Raw genomic sequence first — 19,333 nt, 5'->3', positions numbered from 1 at the left:
CAACAGAGATCCAACTGACAGGGTGCTGCAGGCAGATGTGCAGATTAAGCAGGACCAGTTGCTTCCCACCCAAGCAGCTGGCTGCGTATTACAGTGACAAGTTGCAACTATAGCACCAGGCAGGTGAACTTTAGTAAGAGAAGATAGAAGACTACTGCTGCTTGGATCCCACTTAGTGCTCCAGCAGACATTTCCAAGTCTTGGGGAGAAGGAAACCAAGCCATATGGAAGTATCCTAAAGGCTGGGTCTGGCTTCTGAACCTCCTGTGGAATCACACAGACATAGTGATTTTTCTGAAGCTGACCTCATTTCTTGGATGGCTGATTCTCATTTCCCTATTAAAATTAGGTGCCGTACCTTGTGTAAGGTACATTTTCTGTTTTACAACATTATACAACACTGAATTTGCAAATACCGCACAGCCCATAATACATTTTACCAGACTAATGGCTTCAAAAACATTATCAATCTTCAGATTGATACTCCTGTGAAATATTTATAGTAATTCTGCAATGGAAGATTATTTTTCCAAATTTGCAAAATGGGAAACAGACACCATGGCTAAAACTGCCACCTGAAATAAGATTAAGATATTGCAGGCTGCCAAAGTTGTAAGGCTATTTTGTGTCAGTAGAGGATTGTACAAATTCAAAACTTATGCTGAGCAGTGACAGCAGTAGCTACTTGCAGACCAACACCATGAATGTCTGAAGATGGGCATACAGGAAAACAGACACCTAGCTACTCTATGAAGGCCTTGACCAACACCACATAAACACTCTGCAAATAAGGCTATCACAGACTCATCGTTCTAGTATTTTCTATCCAAAGTTTATACCACAGCATGCTCCAAATAATGTGGCTGTTGTCTATAATGATTTAAATGTCAACAGGATTTCTGTTGTTCAGGCATGAGAATTTTATACAATTTGGTAACGCACAAACATTAAATGAGAAGACTTAGCTAGCATTAGCTAGAATGAGTTTATCTTTGAAACTTCTGTCCCCATAACGGATTTGATTAGTATTGGCTAATGGGTTTCTAAAGAAGAAAACAAATCTAGAAGAATGCCTTCCCTCAAGGAGACTACAGTCTGCTGCAGTGCTTTTTGAACTAGGGGCTGTGGAATATATCTCAGTGGAAGAACGTAAGAAAACTGTGAAATAAATCACAGCTCCTGCAACAGCAGACACAGCTTAGAGGGCTACCCAGGGCTAAGCTTCATTTAACCTTTCCATCCCTCCCTCCCAGAACTGAACCCACATGACACTGTGCTGGCCCAGATGTTAGCCAGTACTTAGCAGGGGTTAAAGATAATACCTGTGAACAGTCCCTTCTTTCCTTCTATCATTTTCCTTTACCAATGCTCAAGTTTGAAAGCTACAAAAATACATGTATGGCAGGAGTGGAACAATAATGGGAAATAGGAAAAGCTGTCATAAAAACAAGAAAGATTTGATCTAAAAAAGTATTAAAGCAGCTGTTTCAGTAGTTTCAGCCTTCATCAACCTTAACTCCTCTATTCCAGCATGCAATCTTTTCTTCCTACTCTTGCTCAAGGCATACACTTATCCCTTTTCCTTCTCCCTCCTGTTGCCTCTACCCACCACCTTTCCCTGTATCTCCTCTGAACTGGAGGTAGGCATCTCCCACTTTGCCTCAAGCCTCTCAATCTGGCAGAGAACCAAGAGCAGAGGAAGCATTCCCCCTTCTCACTTGGGGCTCTCGTTATTGACTTGATGCCTGGCAGCTGGAAGACAAAATTTAAGTATCTCACCAATTGCTACAATGGCTGAAAAAGTATGGTTGTATGTGAAATATTCAGGAATTTAGGTGCCACACCAGTCTTTACAGAAAATGCTCAAAACCAATTTATAAAAATTTGTCATTCTTTGCAAGTTTTCACAGGGAAAGAGTAAAGATGGAGCAAGGCTTCTCTAAGGGGAGGGATACACAAGAGGAGGAAGAAAAAAAAAAAATATATAAAAAGATCACCTCTGTTCCAAAACACAGACATTGTAACTTTCTCGGAGCAGTTCTAAGGGATTATATTTTTAAATGAAAAACATTTCCTCTGCATTCTCAGAAACAGTATATGGTGGGGGGGTTTTTGTTTGGTTGTTTTAATATCCAAGTTGAGCCATAAAACTTACATGTTTCAGACCATTTTGAATGAAATATAGTAAAAAAAATTGGAATGCCTAGCTTCATAATATGAAGTATTAATTTATAGAAGATATTGCCAGTTCCAAGTACTGTATACACATACACTCCTAAAAAGATGCATTCTTTGTTGCTTACTGATGATAGTGGCCCCAGCCAAAATGAATACCTACCAAGACCATTTTCACTTCATCATACACTTAGTGTATATGTGTATTTCCGTATACAGTGTAAATTCTAAAAACAAAGCATGAAGAGAAAGGATGCATCATTCTTGTTTTGCAGATAGAAGGTTGAGGCAGACAGATAATGTGACTTGCCGAACTCTCACACAGACAATAAACAGAACAGCCTGACGATGGACAGGGGCGAACGTGTCTTATCTCACAGTTAGCGTGGGCTCACATGAACAGTCAGCCTCCTATGTCTGAGCTACTAAGCATTAAGCAACAGTAACTTTACCACTTGCACTCATTTGCCTGTACTCTAATATATGCAGCACACCAGTCCAGCCTCCCATCACCATGGCTATCCTTAACCACATTTACAAATCCCACCACCATTTGGAGCAGAAATAAAGCATGTTTTTTCATCCCTCATATATATCCCCGTAGTCTCTCTCAAACATCCATAGACTATGCCAGTACAAAAAGATTATGTTTCTATCTTTTATCCACTGCTCATTTTACAGTACAGTATCCTCCATATGACTGGCATCACTGGAAAGAGCCCTTAAATTTTTCTTTGCTCAGCAAAGTGCATGGTCTGTCATGGTAGCCCAGAGGTGTTTAACACTCTTCAAGAAAATGACCTTCTCATCCCACATATCCAGAAGGAAGACAAGAACTTGATAAAAAAGGACAAAAACAATCCCAAATAACTCAATGACCTTTCTAGTACTAACTTCACAAACCGTAACAGAAAAAGGTCCATACGTTTAGATTAAATTTTTTATAGTTAAGCACCTGACCAAGACTGCTATACTATCACTCAAACTAATTATGAAAGATACATTTGAAAAGGATTTAAATACTATACTACTGTAATACCAATTTAACCCCCCCAACATTTAAACAATTACTTAATTTGATTATGTTTTATGAAAGAAATTGCAAACATCCAACTGTCTCCTAATTCATAAATTTGTGAATTACAGCATGAACTACAACATCATGAAAAAATACCCTATTGGAAAGGCTTATCTTTTTCCACGTATTTGTTTGTAAGGGATGAGATTTAGCTTTTATGTAAGACATACTCTTTCAATACACCCTTAATATAGATTAGCCCTTATATAATATGTATTTTACTCAAACATCATTAATCTTACAAGAATGTAGTAAAATGTTACAATTTTAATGCATTTCAAGATATCGGTAGCCATGAGAAAAACCACACTGTTATTTAAATAATCACTGACATTCCTGACTACCCTCAAAGTCCACCAGACCATACGAACAGTTGCACTGGATTTCGTAAGTACAGGATCCTGACTCCAGAGCATGTAAGGCTGGTGCAGATGAAGGGTGAAAAGTCTCCCATTTGGTTTGTGCCCTAAACACAAACTCTTAACTTGGCAGACTGCTTTCAAATCCAAGAAGTAAGCTTATATCCCTGCCAGTATGTTCTAGCACTTTCTATATTGCCATTCATATAAATATCAAATATCTCTCAGTGCTGTGAATCCCCCAGGAAGTCTATGGTAATGAGTTCAACAGCCTAATGAAACACAGCTCAAAAAAAATTACTCCTTTAAAATCAATATATGATTCGCTACTAATCTCACTGAGTATCTTCTTGGTCTCACATTATGATATGAGAATAGAAGTTCTGATTTATCCTCATCTTTCTCATATATGAACAGAATTGCCACCTAGAGAGATACGAAGCCTCGGAGCTGTGAGGTTAGCCAGGGAAGCAAGTGCATGATCAGAGACTGACAGAGGAAAGTACTGTGTAAAACTCTGCATCATTTACAGCTACATACAACCACTTATAATACAGTGAATTACATATTGTCTAGATTTACAAACAGTTGAAGGATACTTGATTCTGCTTTTGTCAGTGCATTAGCAGAAAAACAGGAAATGAATCAGACTGAAATAATAAACCTTGAGAAGAAACACCATGAAATTTTTTGGTCTTACATAAGATTCATTCTTTTTTAAAGTGACAAGAGCTTCAACAGACAAACTGATCAAAAAAAAAAAAAAAAATCACAGTTTTAGATAGCAGAGTAACTATGAATTGTTCAGAAAAACAAATCTGGGTTGTCTCAATTATGGCATATCACAGGTCTGTTCCATAGTCTTTCTGATGCATCACATTTTCAGCTGGATATTGAATAAATGGAATTTAAGTGATCCTTATAGAAGTGCACTGACTGATAGAACACCAGTCAAGATAAAGACAGGAGGGCTGCCAAATAAACATCAGTGACAAATTATAGTGAACCCTTCATTTTCTTTCCAGCTTTGCCACACAACAGGCCTTATTTCTAACAACTCTGGGCCTCTGTTTTGCAGATACGCTGTTTGATATTGCATTTGCATTCCACCAAGACTTCCTTTAATGAATTTTAAGAAATAAGACACAATAACAACAACAAAAAATAACGTCAAGTTTTGAAATCACTCTCCCATGCAAGTGCAAAATCCTGTTATTCTTGAACCCTTGAACACTATTTCTTCCAGACTGTCCCTTCTCTTATTTAAGTGGAGTAAAAAATAATACTGAAAAAAAAAAAAAAACTATTCAAGATAATCTCTTTCCACAAAAAATTAAGATGGCAGTCGAAAGCCAGATTATTTTAACTCAAGATGTCACACAACTAATTGCTGTCTAATTGCATATACAAAAGAATAGAACAAGGATAGAACCCCAACTAGACACCACACTAAGCATTTGAATTTCAACTTTGGACTGAAATATTTTTCCCCCATAATCAAAACTAGTCTACGGGGGAAAAAAACAAGCGAAACTGCATCCTGATCAGGTACAGTCTTTGTCTTAATAATAAATTCTACAGCAAACTGACAACACATTTCTTTTCTCATTTGTGAAGCATTATTAAACTTGTGATAGAATCCCCTTGGGGAGTGCTGGATGTCTTTCAGCTGACACTGGTATCTGTTGCAGTGATTTAATCCCAGGCTGCAAAGTTTTCATTGGCCACCCACAGGGGTCAGAAATTAATGTGTCTCCCCAAACCAGTGAATAACTTCTGTCCTTTCCCAGCCTGGTGTGGTGAAGGGAGTTGGATTTGGTTTGGTTTTGTTTTAAAGGTGGAGGGGAAATTTGACCTTCTGTCAATAACTGTATCATATCCCTTTTTTTTTTTTTCTGGTAGCTAGCAGGAATATTCTGATATTCTGCTTATTACTAAGATTTCTTAGATAACCTGACCAGGTATGCACAGTTAGACCAGGCACCACACTTTGGCTCAGAGGTGAATCCCCTTTCTTTGTTTTCCTTTAAAGAATGGGGTGAAATAACTCCCTGCTATTCCCATATTCTCTTCTGATTACATATAATATCTAAAATAGTCCACACTTTTTATCAAAATCATTGAAATAAAGAAAAATATCTAATATTCTAATAGCAACCCAATTATTCACAATTATTTTGTTCTAAATCTTATTTTTTCCCTCATTATTTTAAAAGCTTCAGAAATATATTAATTAGCTATAAACTAGTTTGTAACCACATCCGGCAGGAGGGAAAACTTCTAAACTGATGCCTTGGGTGTCAGATTCTCCAGTAATTAAAAGTTCTGCTCTTTAAAAACAGTACTAGTATGCAATTTTTGGTGCGGAATGCAAGCTCCCTCAATTCTAGAACAAGTTTGTTAAGAGTGTTAAGCCAAATATATAACACTGAAGTTAAAATTTTATGGCCATATAAATATACATTAGTATCTCAGTTTTCTATCAAATATTTTCTTCCTAAAAAAAATATTCCAAAAATAGGATGGAAAGCAATGTACTTTATTACAATGCAGGCATATTAACCTATTGTAACCAATAAACAAGCTTGTCAAGAAAAGCTTCCTTAAAAAAAAGTATTAAAGTAACTCTAATGAAACAAAGCACATTCTTATCTAGCTGTGACAGGGATTTTTTTTTTTTTTCAATTTAACAATATCAATGCTGTAATATTTAACTATTGCTTTTAATCAGGGCATATTATAAGTCAGATCTCTGATGAGGGAGGTATTTACTGAGCTAGGGAGAGCATTTGGTATATAAAACATAGTCATATGTAATTCACACCTGGTCTGGCTTGTCAATAGTAGTAAAATATTTCACTAATCATGGACTTGGAAAACGTTTCTCTGAACCTACCAAAAAAGTGCTGTGAAGTAGAGCTGAACTGATAGAGATCTTAGAAATTACATTATTTCCAGGAGACTGCTGAAAGCACTGTATTACAGAGCATAGTATTAAAGGAACACACTTTAATAAAAACTTTTTATAACAGACCAAATCAAACAAAAAAAGCATCAAGTTTTTGAAAGTGCTAAGCATACACTTCCAAACACAGCAAGAGTACATGCACTCAGCATCCTAAAAGGATGGGGGAGAGCAGTCCTTACGTGTCAGATTTGCAGAGGAAGTGAACTGCCAATGAAACCTAAACAAGACAGAATTTCAGGAGCATTCAATACTGTAGTTATTATAAGAACAGTGAAAACAAATGAGTGTCCAGTTTTGAACATTTGATCTGTGTGTATATATAAGCTTATTTGAAGATCAAATATCTGCAGGCATCCTAATTAAGCAGCCTTTGCCAGTAAAAATTATTATGTTTTAATTATATTCCTTAAGTAATGTCCTGGTTAAGCAGAGGATGAGAACAGATGCTATCTCCTCTATTTTTGGGATACTCTAGGTAAGGAGTCACTGAAGAAGAAAAGACACTGCCCTGAAGTATCACTGCAGAAAAAATTAGCTGTAATGCCTCTTCTCATCCAGGAGGTTCATCTCCAAGGAAGACTTTTCTTTTTACATCACCATAATAAAAGACATGCAACAGATGAGAATAACTCACATAAATCTTTTCCAACACTAATTCACACAATCATTTAGGTCTGAAAAGACTCTCCAGATCATCAAGTCCAAATGTTAACCTAAGACTACCAAGTCCATCACTAAACCATGTCTCTAATGTAACTTAATTCAAGGTGTCCTATATGAATAATTCTTTACCTATAAAATACCCAAGATAAAAATCCCTTCAGATTTATATACATGAATAAAAAACCAAAAATGTAACAAGATATGGTATGTTTGGGTTTTATTCATTTGAGAAAGGAAAGTGAAGTTATTTCACTTTTGAAGGAAGTTCTTTGAAGTCAGGAGCTTCACTATTTATTTGAAACCATTTATTTCCTCCTACAGTTCCAAAGAAAACAGTTACACTAATACAGTAAAGGAAGCAGGTGTATAGTTTCATTGAAAAGCTATTTAAATTTCTTAAAAAGAAACTTTATGTCAGCACAGATCTTTCAAAAAATTCTTTGCTAAACATATACTTTAATATTAATCTTACTGCTTTACAAAAGGAAGGCAACCACAGGGCATTTATTATTCCACAGTACTAGCAAGTACCACTCTATGGCCCTAAGCACAAAATTAAATGATCACAGTGACAGGAAAACACCAGTATCACTTCAAGTTGTAAATATATGAAGAAATTCCTCAACATCACTACAATTAAATGGTAAAATACCTAGGGACATGACAGTTAAAAACAAAACAAAACGAGAAACTTTAAATGAGACTGCAGAATTCCCATAAGATACTACACCATTTTTTTCAATGTGCCCTCAGTTTTAGTTCAAACTTACTGTAACTTAAGTGATAAGATATTTATAAAATAAGTAACACCTGGAGTTGTTGAAGACTAAATTAAGTTTTATTTAAGAAATTTATTTCTGTGGGGGAAAAAATACATTTAGAAAATTATATTAATGTGCAGTTAAGCAGCTCACAGGTTTTTTATATATTAATTTCATCCAGCAATGCACAAAGCAACTTGATGTGGATAAACACATGACAGACAAGTTCTACAGGAACATAGATAGGTATTAAGTTATTTCACTGCATTTTAAAATGCTGAATAATAAAGAGAATGCATCACTTCCAATGTCCAAAGCAAGAGGCTCTGGTATAGAGGAGCTTTATGCTCAGTAAGCTTCACCATGTAGTTTGAGAGTCCTACAGATAAGGCTCCTACTGAACTAGCTTAAAAGGTTTAAATTAGTACTAGTAGTTGTCCATGCTGTCTCTGTTGCGCGTTAGCCTACCTTGCAGGAGAAATTCAGAACAGGGCCACCTTGCACTCTTCAGAGTGAGGTCAAATGTTCAAACTGCCTATAAGAAAGGTTTAAGCTAAACCTCCAGATCTGAACAGAAGCAGGGGTATGCATTTCATTATATTGGTTGTTGCAGGTTTGTAAATTCCAGGAGGAGGACATTAATAAATAGGAGTTGGTTAACGGTTTAACATTTTAAACCACTGCAGCTATTTGCTAAGTTAATGACGTCCTTACAATAGCAGCTAAGCTTCCCAAGTAGCACGCTTCACTCTTCTGCGGGACTAACTCCCAAAAGACAATCATTTACCAGAACTTACTCCAGAAGCCAGATACGAGCAGCACATAAAAGGGTACAGCAGTCCTACAAAAGGCAGCAGCAGGCTTAAAGCAAGGATGGATATAGCACCTCATGGTTAAACAGCAGATGTTATGGGGGAGGAGAATGTAAGCAGACAGTCAGATTAAGTCAAATTGGAAAAATACAACCATGCTATTGAAAACAGAAACTAAAGTAGAAAGAAGTTAAATGCATTGTGACTCACCTCATTTTTGCAGTTTACTAAGTCATTTATTTCAAGACAATTTCTTGTTAAAAGAAAGGCTAGTAACTCTATTATTATGATTGCCTCACAATTCTCACTGTAACACCCTATTTGCAAAGCTGCTTAGAATCTTCTCAAGCAAACTGGGCTGAAAGTTACATACTAAGATCTTCAGCACTCCTACTTCAACAAAGCCAATAACAAATAACCCACACCTCAAAAAATCATAACATTTTAATGAAAAAATCTTAGAAAAGAAAATAAATCAAAAACTTGCAATATTTTCTCTGGAAAGGTTTAGCACTAGCACACTGTGAAGCTGGAATTTGAATTCTGGCTTGTGTATCTAGGATTTACATTTTATCAGCCTTCCAGCAACGTGAATATAGCCACGCTTGCAATTTTCTGGAAATGGGAGAAGATACATGATTTTCAGCAATGGGTATATATTTTATCTGCTAAAACCTCTCCTGAACTCGATCCAGACTGGAACTGAACAGAATCTTCCTTTCGCTTCCAGGTGTAGAACATGCTGGGTCAAAGTACCAGAAAATAAAGCTAGGAAGCTTATTTATCATTTCCATGATTCCACTACTAAGTAACAAGAGTGCAGAAGATACTCTAACCAAATGTGGAGGGGGCAGGATTAAACTCATGGAGAGAAAGGGCTCAGGGGGAAAGAGTAGATGAAAACAAGAATCGATATAGTCCAAACTTGCTTAGACACGATTCTGAGCATCCTGGCCTAGGAGAAAGAGACCCTGCAAAGAATCATTGAACTGGGAACAGAGAGAGGGAGCACCTCCAAATGACAAGAGAGAAAGACAAAGGTGACAGATTAGGTATTAAAAAGGATATGATGTGTGATTTTTGTTAGAAAGATACCTTGGCCAATCTAAACTAAATAGGTGTAGTATTTAGACAAAAAACTTAAGTGTGCAGAAAGTAAAAGGTACATTGCTGGTGACAAATAAAAAAGAAGCAAAAGCAGCTTGTACTGTCAAAGCATGCCTTCCTCTAGCACTCATCCTCCACAGTCTAAAGACATCCATAAAACCCTCTGCATAAGCACATGGATCATACTGTCTAGGGTTGATCCCTATAAAGCATGACAGAGTATTATTAGATACCACTAGCTCAAATAGCAGCGGTCTGTCTAGTAAGTAGCTTCCAAACCTGCTGATATGATTGCAATTATTATTTTTAACAGCTAGGAAACAGCACACAAACTATATTAGAAATAACTTTTATCAAGTAAACAGAATTAAGTCCTGGAGTTCGGAAATGAGTGCTGAAATATATTATGACAGTTTAATTGGATGGCTTTTATCCCTTTTCCCCCACAGAATCTTTGCCAGGTTCACACTTATCAGGTCACTACTCAGTATTTTGTTTGTTCTTACCCATCATGACCCCTATCTAAAAAAAAAAAAAAAACTTCAGAAAAGAATACTGCACAAAATGCTACACTGAAATCAGGAATTTATTTCCTCATATACCATTGCAGAGCACTGATATGTTAGATTAATATTGCTGAAATAGTCAAATACTATATTCATCCCACTGAAGTAGCACTAACAGATACAGTATTAAAGCATATGATTAAGGATAGATTTATTTACCAAACTCACGTGCCTGATCTGAGATACCCAAGGACTTAATTTCTTTCAGGCTATATTAGACAGCAAATTATATGTTCAAAGGTACATGCGGTATCACTTGTGTACACACACACACCACCCCCACCCCAAACTAAGAAATACCACTGATACTACACGGCCAGGATTCAGATACCTTCATCAGGCAAGAAGAAAATCTTCTCAGCTCTCTGCTCTATTTGCATTATATCTCCAAACTTATTCAAAGGAAACAACTGCCCTATAGACTAGGTTTATTTCTGCCCAATCTAGACAGGCTCCCCAGTGGACAGGGCAAATGTATTCTGAGGAATGCTTCTACAGGGAAAAAAAGAGAAACCAAAAAACCACAGCAGTGTAATCAAGCAATATGACTTAATAAAGGTAGGCATAACAGGTAATCAAACTATGGTTGCTTCTTCAACCTTAATTCTGGCATTCCTTGACATTTGAGAATAACCTGAAACCTCACAATGACAATAAGCTGCATGCAATGGCAGAATCTGTTTCACTTTATTAACACATGCAATCCCTCACATTACAACACCAGGGCAAATAAGTAACCTCATTGCTAGAGGAGCCATACCTACCCATTTCTAGTATTTCTAGTGCACTCATTATTACAGTTTCTGAGAAACAAAGTGAAACTATCAGTACCCAGAAGGCATCTTCCTTGTCTTTACTATGGAAAGAGAGTTCTTGCATTCTACACACTATCAGAACTGGAGCCATTTTTCACCTACAAAACTCACCACTTTGCAGAATGCCCATTAGAGAAGTTAAGGCAATAGTTAGTTACTCAAAGAGATTCTCCAGTCAGCTACTTTGATGACTTGAGTCACGTGATAATGACGGTAAATCTAATAACCTCCCTTTTTTGAAGGAAATAAAATCACCAAAACAAGTTTTTATCTTCATCCCCAAATACTCCAAAACCACCCTTATTCCATTACTCACCTATGGTAATACTGTACAAACAAAGCACACATTTCAGAGAGCTGAACTTAAAAGGTGAATAGTTCTAACTTCATAAGGACTACATTTTACAGAGAACTTCCATACCTACATTGCTTTTTTACAGATAAAAGCACCAATCTACTGAGGCTTTCCATAGTGTTGTATTTTTGTTCACTGTACTGCCAACTGGAAGCTCCCTCCTTTTGGAGTTCTAATTTGTTCTCTGACTGAGCGACTTTCAGCACAATGAAACTATTCTTCTGTGTACTCTTGGAGGTGTGTTTTCATACATTTCAGGAAGAACATCAACCAAATAAAATACATACTCTTTATTAATTTTAGTTTTAACCACCACAGATGAACAAAAGCAAGTTTACAGGAGGTTTAAGAGAATCCATCCCACAAATGCTGCATTCTGTGGCTTTCTTTACATTAATGGTGCGTATACCATTTTCCATACAATGGATTTAAGAGACATACAGTGCAAAGATTCCCACAGCATGTGAGAGATAATTTAGGTCGAAACTGTGACTTAGAAATTATTTGTTATGCTTAAAAAAGAAAGATAATACTGTATGACCTTTGAGAGGAAAAAAGAATATGAGTATATATAGCCCTAAAAAAATACAACAGTACCTCACACCTCAGAAACAAAACAGAAAAAAAAAAAAAAACAATGAAAACAAAACCATGTCACTGTCTTCATATTTTACTCAAACAACTCTTCTTGGTCTAGATCCAGCCATGATATTATGCTGATTAGGGCAGGGTGTAGGAGGTGGGAAGAAGTCGTTTTCACTGCTTACTGTTTTAGAGAAAAAGCTAAAGCACTGCTGGGCAGGGCTAAACAGGACGCTTCTATTTCTTAACTCATTCCCCAGTAAACAACACCTCTTTGCAAGGCTTCAATTCAACAGCAACTGATAAGTTTATCTGGCACATCATATACCTTATCTACTAACTAAATTAACACTAAAAACAGGGAAGCTTGTTATTTCTTTCCCAGACAGGCAGGCAGCATGTAATCCTAATAATCTGAATTCTTGCAAGGCAAGATCCTTCTCTTTGTTTATCCTTGTTCTCTTTTCATTAGTTAGTTAATCCATCACCTAATTCGTCTTGGAATCATCTTTAATTGTTAATAATGGAAAGACTTGGGACTCCTGTGCTGAGCTTACAGGCCTCTCTTCTATTCTTACCCTGGCTGAATTTCTGCCTGGTGTCAAGTCACAGAAGGCAAAGTCTACTTTTCTGCAGCTACGCACCACCACCACAAAGTCTGAACAAAAGCATACTGACACATAAAGGGGTGGGGAAAAAGACAAGGGCAAATAGGAACAGGAAGGGGAAGAAAGAAGGGAGGAAAAAAAAATACTAACTATCCAGATAGGAACTTAATGATGAAAATACTTCTGTCACTAGATAAAAAAAAAATCTCAGTACAAATGGAGATGGTTTAAAACCACGGTGGTGTGAAATTAAGAGAAATAGTGAGCACAATAGGTTCACAGGTTTATTCTCTATGTTGTCCCACAGATAAGATTCTGCAGTCACTGCAAATTTACACTTCAGGAAAGAAACAGACTGGCTTCACAGGCTATAAGCACTAAAGATCCCTTTACTTAAAAAGGACCTAGAAGTTTGATACCTCCATCTCTGACCCTGCGTAAAAGGGCTCCTGGTTTCCCAAGATGTATTTTTAGCAGTGTCATATAAAGGAAAGCTTCACTCCGTTTTTTGAAGATTCAGTCAAGCAAAAAGTCAGTATCAGATACAGCTTCACTGGTAAAATGAAACTGAGAAGGTAACTGCTCTTCTCAGAAAACTGAAGCAAGAACTTCAACTCAGGAAAAAAAAAATGTAATTTTAAAGGCTTTATCCTGTTTATATTTGACTTAAGATAGAGGAACACAAAGTCAGAACACCTCCACCAGGACACTCAGTGAAAAAGTCTTTGATAACAATTATTCTTCTAGTACACATTCTAAAAATAGTCTTTTAACCTTGAACACACTTCATCTTACAGCCACATTTCTTTGCACTGATCAACATACTAGATTGCTTATTATGGAAACACCAAAGGCAGACCCAAAGTAAGACACTCGCCAGTGGCTCACCACAAGAAAATGTTTCTCAGCAGGCTTCACCTTTACCAGCTGGGTGGTCTCACTACAGCCACTATTTATTCCTATTCAAATGTTCTTCCACTATTAGATGTTTGAGGGACAACTGGATGCTCCCTACATACAGCATTTTGATATGAAGGAGTAAAGCCAAACAATATGTTGCAACAACCACTCTCTGTCAGCATCTTCACTTACTAGATACAGTCCCTGTACAGATGTTCAGTTAATACTAAAACATTTACACATTTACTGTCAAGGTACAATTAGATCTTAATACAAGGAAGAGCTCCAGCACTGAATATGGGCTGAGCATATGGCCCCCGATTTTCAGGTCATAAAAAACCCAAAGCATTCATCAACTACCTAACTTAGACAGAATAAAAGCCTTTTATTGCCTAAAAAGGTATAAATGCTTCTTCCTGAGATTGAGTTCTGAATAACGATACTGCAGAGGATCTGCCAAAACATCCCTCCCCTTGTCCAGCTTCACTGAAATATACTGTCAGTTCTGTGCACTCTGTACTTTCATCAAACGCAATGAATGACACATTTAGGCATGGCACCTCCAATAGTATTTTCCTCTGGAATGTAATCATTACGGTGCTAAGAAAGACTCTTATTTGTCTAAGAGCAGCCAGTTAACAAGGCTATTTTATATAAATATTTAAAAAATAAAAACAAGGCACAGCAACACTAGTGCTCTGATGTCAACATATCCAAAATGTTAGCCACGCAGCACTGAAAAATCCCCATGCCTCAGCTAAAACCTTCAGTCTCACCTGAATCTCCACTGGTCAGTGGATCTGCTAAGGTGCAGGGCTACTTCACACTTCATACAAACCATTTCTTGAAAATATATGCAAGGTAAATTTGTATCCCAGAAGTCTTATACAGTGCACTAAACAGTATAGCTCAAACTGTCTTACAGATCAAGCATTTTCAGATAAAACCAGAACTTGATTAACTTGATGTGGGTCACAGAGCTTGGCCTTATGTGAAAAATCTGATCATTAACTAAGAATTTTAAAAGTGATATGTGAAGGATATGCAGCATCGGTGAAAAACAATGAAACCAAAGCAACGTAATTCTTACTTCAAAGTTCCTCCAGAGTTAGTCCTCTTGCTGAAGCAGTTCTTCATTCACTAAATGGAACAACTGAAAGGGACAGCCAGTGGCTCCAATTTAGAATAAGAGCTCTAATCTACTTTATGGAAGCAGCTAAAGGATCTATGAAAAAATGTTTGTTTAACATTAATTTATCTCAACTAGAAATGGAAATAGAACAGAATTGACATAGTCCCACAATGACAGTTTGTACCGAACAATAACAGGATACTTGCATTAACAGTGCTGTGCTCTACTTAGGAAGCAAAAACAAGTGACTATGGCAAATTCAATTGGTACAAACATTTATTTCTGCAAGATGCCCTTCAAATGTCTTGCTTAAGACATCATTAGGGGATGTGCTGGCCTCTAACGAGAGGAAGTTTTAATGCCTGAGGAAACACCTGTGTATATGTAAGTTTTATTTAAGCTCATTTCATTAGGTTTCTTTGCTAACTTGCTTTAGGTTAAACCAGCTCTTCTATCAGCTTTCCAGACCAGTGCAATATATCTAGACGTGAAGTGAACCATGTTGGAAACTCGAACTTCAGGGAAAAAAAAAAAAATCTACAGCTATTCTCACCTTGTAAATGGCAATTACAGCTGCATTTTTCTGGCTACCTGTCCAACAGGATACTAAGAGTCAGCCAGCAGGTGACTGACTTCAGTCCACAGTCTGAGCATGGAAAAGCCTACAGTAATCCTCCCACTGCAAAAAAGTAACCTAAAATGGAAGCACTACTACTTTTTCTTATTCCACGGATAAACCTCAAGGTAGGGTTAATTTTTCTTAGAAGTATGCCATGACTTCCATGAAAGTGAAGCAAAACAGACAGTCAGAGCCCTCTTCACTGTCTTTAATGAGGAAAGGCCTAAGGCTGGTATCACAAATGACAACTCAGCTATGGGGCTTTTCTTCTCTGAATTCTACTTTGAAAAACTCAAAGTCTATTCTAAAGCTGGTGTAAACCATGATCACAACAGGAAGAAAACTTCTAGTAGAGCCCTGTAATATTCTAGTCCCACAAAACATTTACAGTTCTTTTTAGATATCCACTGTTTTGCTTTGGATCCTTAAGTCAGTACCTGCACTAAGAAAAAACAGTCAACCCAGATGAGGACCAGCAATCAAAACCAAAATAAAAGACAGTTCTGCAAAGCCTGAATAGCCAGAAAAGTACATGAAACAACCAGAGATCATTGATGAAAGAAGACTAAACCGCCTTTTGTCTGAGATAGGCAAAGTGTCTTCCATAGTCTCTTCTCATCAACTAAGAAATAAACTTACAAGGAAATCTGGGATAATGAGGTGAACATTAGGTTACAGAAGTTTGGAAGAAATTTGTCAACACATAAATATCACTAATAGACCACATACCTACATATATAAAACTTATCACAAAGTACTAAGAAATAAAATAAATTTTAAGAGTGCCCAAAGAAATCTTCAAGTGAATAATTAAGAGGGAAGACTGAAATTTTACACTGAATTCTACTCTAGTTCAAACTCACATTCATTTATTTGGACTTTTATTTCTTTCCAAGTTAAAGTAGAACACATAATATCTGAAATCTAATCTATATAAACACAAAAAGATTTCAGTTTTTCCTTAAAGATTATTTCACTGAAGATTTAAAAAGACAAACTACAAGAAATGAACATTAGACTAAATCACAGACAAGCTTCCACTTCAGAGACTCAGAAATAAAAGGAATTCTCCTTCTGTGAAAAATATAGGAACATAAAAAAAATTACAACTGTTTTCAAGGTACTGATACAGCCTCTTCCACATTCTTCCTGCAGGGGGGCAGTGGGTGGAATCATACACTGCAACACTACTAAAAACAACCAGTTCTCTAGGACTCTGTGTAACTTTTTTGCCTTCTTGGTGGAAGTCTACCTCCAGATGCAATTCAGATGCTTCTAGCAATACATGATCCAACACCATTCTCGGTATCATGAAGCTGTGTTATATACACCGATTCATTCAGCTACATCATCAGTTAACACTGAAGGGACAACGGAAATTTTAGAGCTAAGACAAATGCAAAAAAAGAAAAAGCTGAAATCAGCTTCTTTATGGATAAGCCAGTGTTAGAATGTGTATTTTTACTAGTCCTTCAAACAGCCCTCGCTGACCCTAAGAAAGAATCAGACTGACTTGTAACTCAGCTACAAACTAGAAATCACACTAAGTAGAGCCTAAAACACTTATCCATCAACTTGTTCTAGTCAGGTATTAAAATTTATTCTACTAGGTTGGTATGTGGTGTTTATGTACAATTCAGAAAACAAATCACAAAGCTAATTATGGATGTCTGACCATGGGCCAGAGTAAACCGACCCCATAATGGAGACCACAAGCTTGGTTAAAGGCTGTCAGAGGACGGTGGTGCAGAACAGGACAGTTGTACTTCAGAGTTCAAAGGTCTTTCTTACTGCTTCCAAACCAGGATTCGGAAGTCCTTTGAAGAGATTTAGGCATCCTACTCTGTTTCTCTGGAAAGCAGGGGAGGTGGGCAAATCTTTGTGAGGAATTCTTTAATAAGACTAAGTAAAGATCAAAAAGGCCCAGGTAAACAGAAAAAAAACCCTTAACTGGACTGGCTAGGAAGAATCACCTACCCACTGAACAAATTCAGTCTGAAGTTTGTCATCATGAGAAGTAGTAGATAAATACTGTTAATTAATAATAGAAAAAAAAAAAGTACACACATTTTTCCATCACAAAAGTCTCTACCCAACTGCCAAATGAATTCAAGGGCTTGTGTTCTTTCACAGGTTGATAATGTCCACATAAAACAAGTTTTCCTAATGCATATATTAATGCTAACTGGGAATCCCATAGCTAAGGGAGTTTTAATGATTCATTTACTAATGGAGAGACCACGATTTGTACACACTATGAAGGTAAACAAATACATCTGTCAAGCATCTTGCTTCCTCCCAAGCCTCATCTAGCATAATTAATCACAATCTAATGGTTCCTCTCTACAAGAAACTTGTCATTTGTCTGACAGATTTAAGGGGAAGGGGAGAAAAGAAAACCACACGTACACATTTCAACTCCCTTTTATAAATGACAGTCCGATGTCCTCAAACTCAACAATAGCTGACCACATAAACATAACAGCTAGAATTCAGCATTTCATAAATTGTATAAAGCACAGTTGAAACTCTGGCATATTCAAGAAATATGCATATAGAAGAGTTACACATATGCAAGCCTTCTACTGAACTGTTTGTAAAAGCAGCATTATTTCCATTATGCAAAAGTGAAACTTTCATTTTCATTTTCTGGACCAAATAGGCCTAGGTCACATGGAATTTAAAAAAAAAAAAAAAAAAGTGCTTTTTCAGATTTCTGAAAGCTTTAAGTACAAGCATTTAAATGTTTACGGTTAAATAGTGGTAAGATTTTGGAAATTGTTAAGTAAGGTTACACAGCCATCACTTTAAGCACACAAGCGAATTCTGTTAGCTGGGCAATTCAGAATTTATACTTCAGTTTGACCTGGATATTAAACTAAAAACTCTCTTTTCCCATTAACTTAGTAAAAACAGCTTCATCAGATACTTAAATACGGTTCTTCGGCTGCCAATAAAGTAATTATTTAAAAAAAAACCTCTGAAGGAAAAAAAAAAAAAAACTTAATTTCTGATTAGTTTTGTTTCAGAATTAAAACCTGAAAGACCCATTTCCCAAACTGCCTTTTGCTTTTTTAAAATAATGCTATGCTTGATGACAACTGAGATAAAGCACTAACTGGCACCAATGCCAAGTACAGTATTTTAACAGAAACAAGATTTGTTGTGCTCCTCACAGGGAAACACAGGCACATTTCCAATAAGCGACCAGAAGGGCACGAAGGCTTCACGTTTTGATTTCTCTGCTCAGCAATAACCGCATTCAACTACTGTCCCTTTAGCATATCCCTGTAACTCTATTCCACTACTATCCCTTTGGCAAAGCCCCATTTCTTCCTGCCAGAGAGCACTTGAACAGGAGGGGAAAGGCAGGACACCTCCTCTTTGCCAACCATCACCTCTTCAGCTCACCTGCAGGCATGCTGGCTTTCCGATTTTTTACCCATTTTTTCCTATCCTGCCGAGATGTGCCTGCAATAGTTGCGGTGTGTATAGTATACTGCCAGGTGGAAAACTCCCAGCTCTGCAGAAGGACCTGTGCAAGGAAATCACTCGGCAAAACGCTATCACCACTCCTTGTACCCCCCACCGCCTTTACCCCTGAGACCCAACGTCCCTACTCACTCGAAACCCCGCCGACCCACCGGATCCGGGCTGGACAACGGAGCACAGAGAGGTAAACTAGTAACTCGGGGGAGGGGGCGTGCAAACCTCGCCCCTCCCGCCCCGAAGGCCCGGGAGTTGCGCTCCCTGCTTCCCCCGTGCCCTGCAAGTTCAAGTGCCGGAGTTCCCAGGGCCCCGCCGGCGGCCCGATGCCGCTGCCGAGAGCCGGG

The 19,333-nt window shown here is 37.3% G+C and overlaps 1 protein-coding gene across 5 annotated transcripts in view; it reads right to left on the bottom strand.

Moving 5' to 3' along the window:
• RNF19A (ring finger protein 19A, RBR E3 ubiquitin protein ligase) overlaps nt 1–19,333 on the bottom strand; it is a 60,637-nt gene that overhangs the window by 39,356 nt on the left and 1,948 nt on the right. The window contains exon 1 of one of the 5 annotated variants that reach the window (XM_032987914.2): nt 19,125–19,333. This exon is cut by the window's right edge and continues 55 nt beyond it. The exons of the other annotated variants lie outside the window; for them this stretch is intronic. The gene's annotated coding sequence lies outside the window, so the exon portion shown is untranslated. The remainder of the gene's footprint in view (nt 1–19,124) is intronic. 5 annotated transcript variants of the gene reach the window in all.

Source organism: Tyto alba, unplaced genomic scaffold (genome assembly GCF_018691265.1).
Source record: "Tyto alba isolate M040663 unplaced genomic scaffold, T.alba_DEE_v4.0 Super-Scaffold_9, whole genome shotgun sequence".
Classification (NCBI taxonomy): Eukaryota; Metazoa; Chordata; class Aves; order Strigiformes; family Tytonidae; genus Tyto; species Tyto alba.
This window is presented reverse-complemented; position numbering and strand designations above follow the sequence as displayed.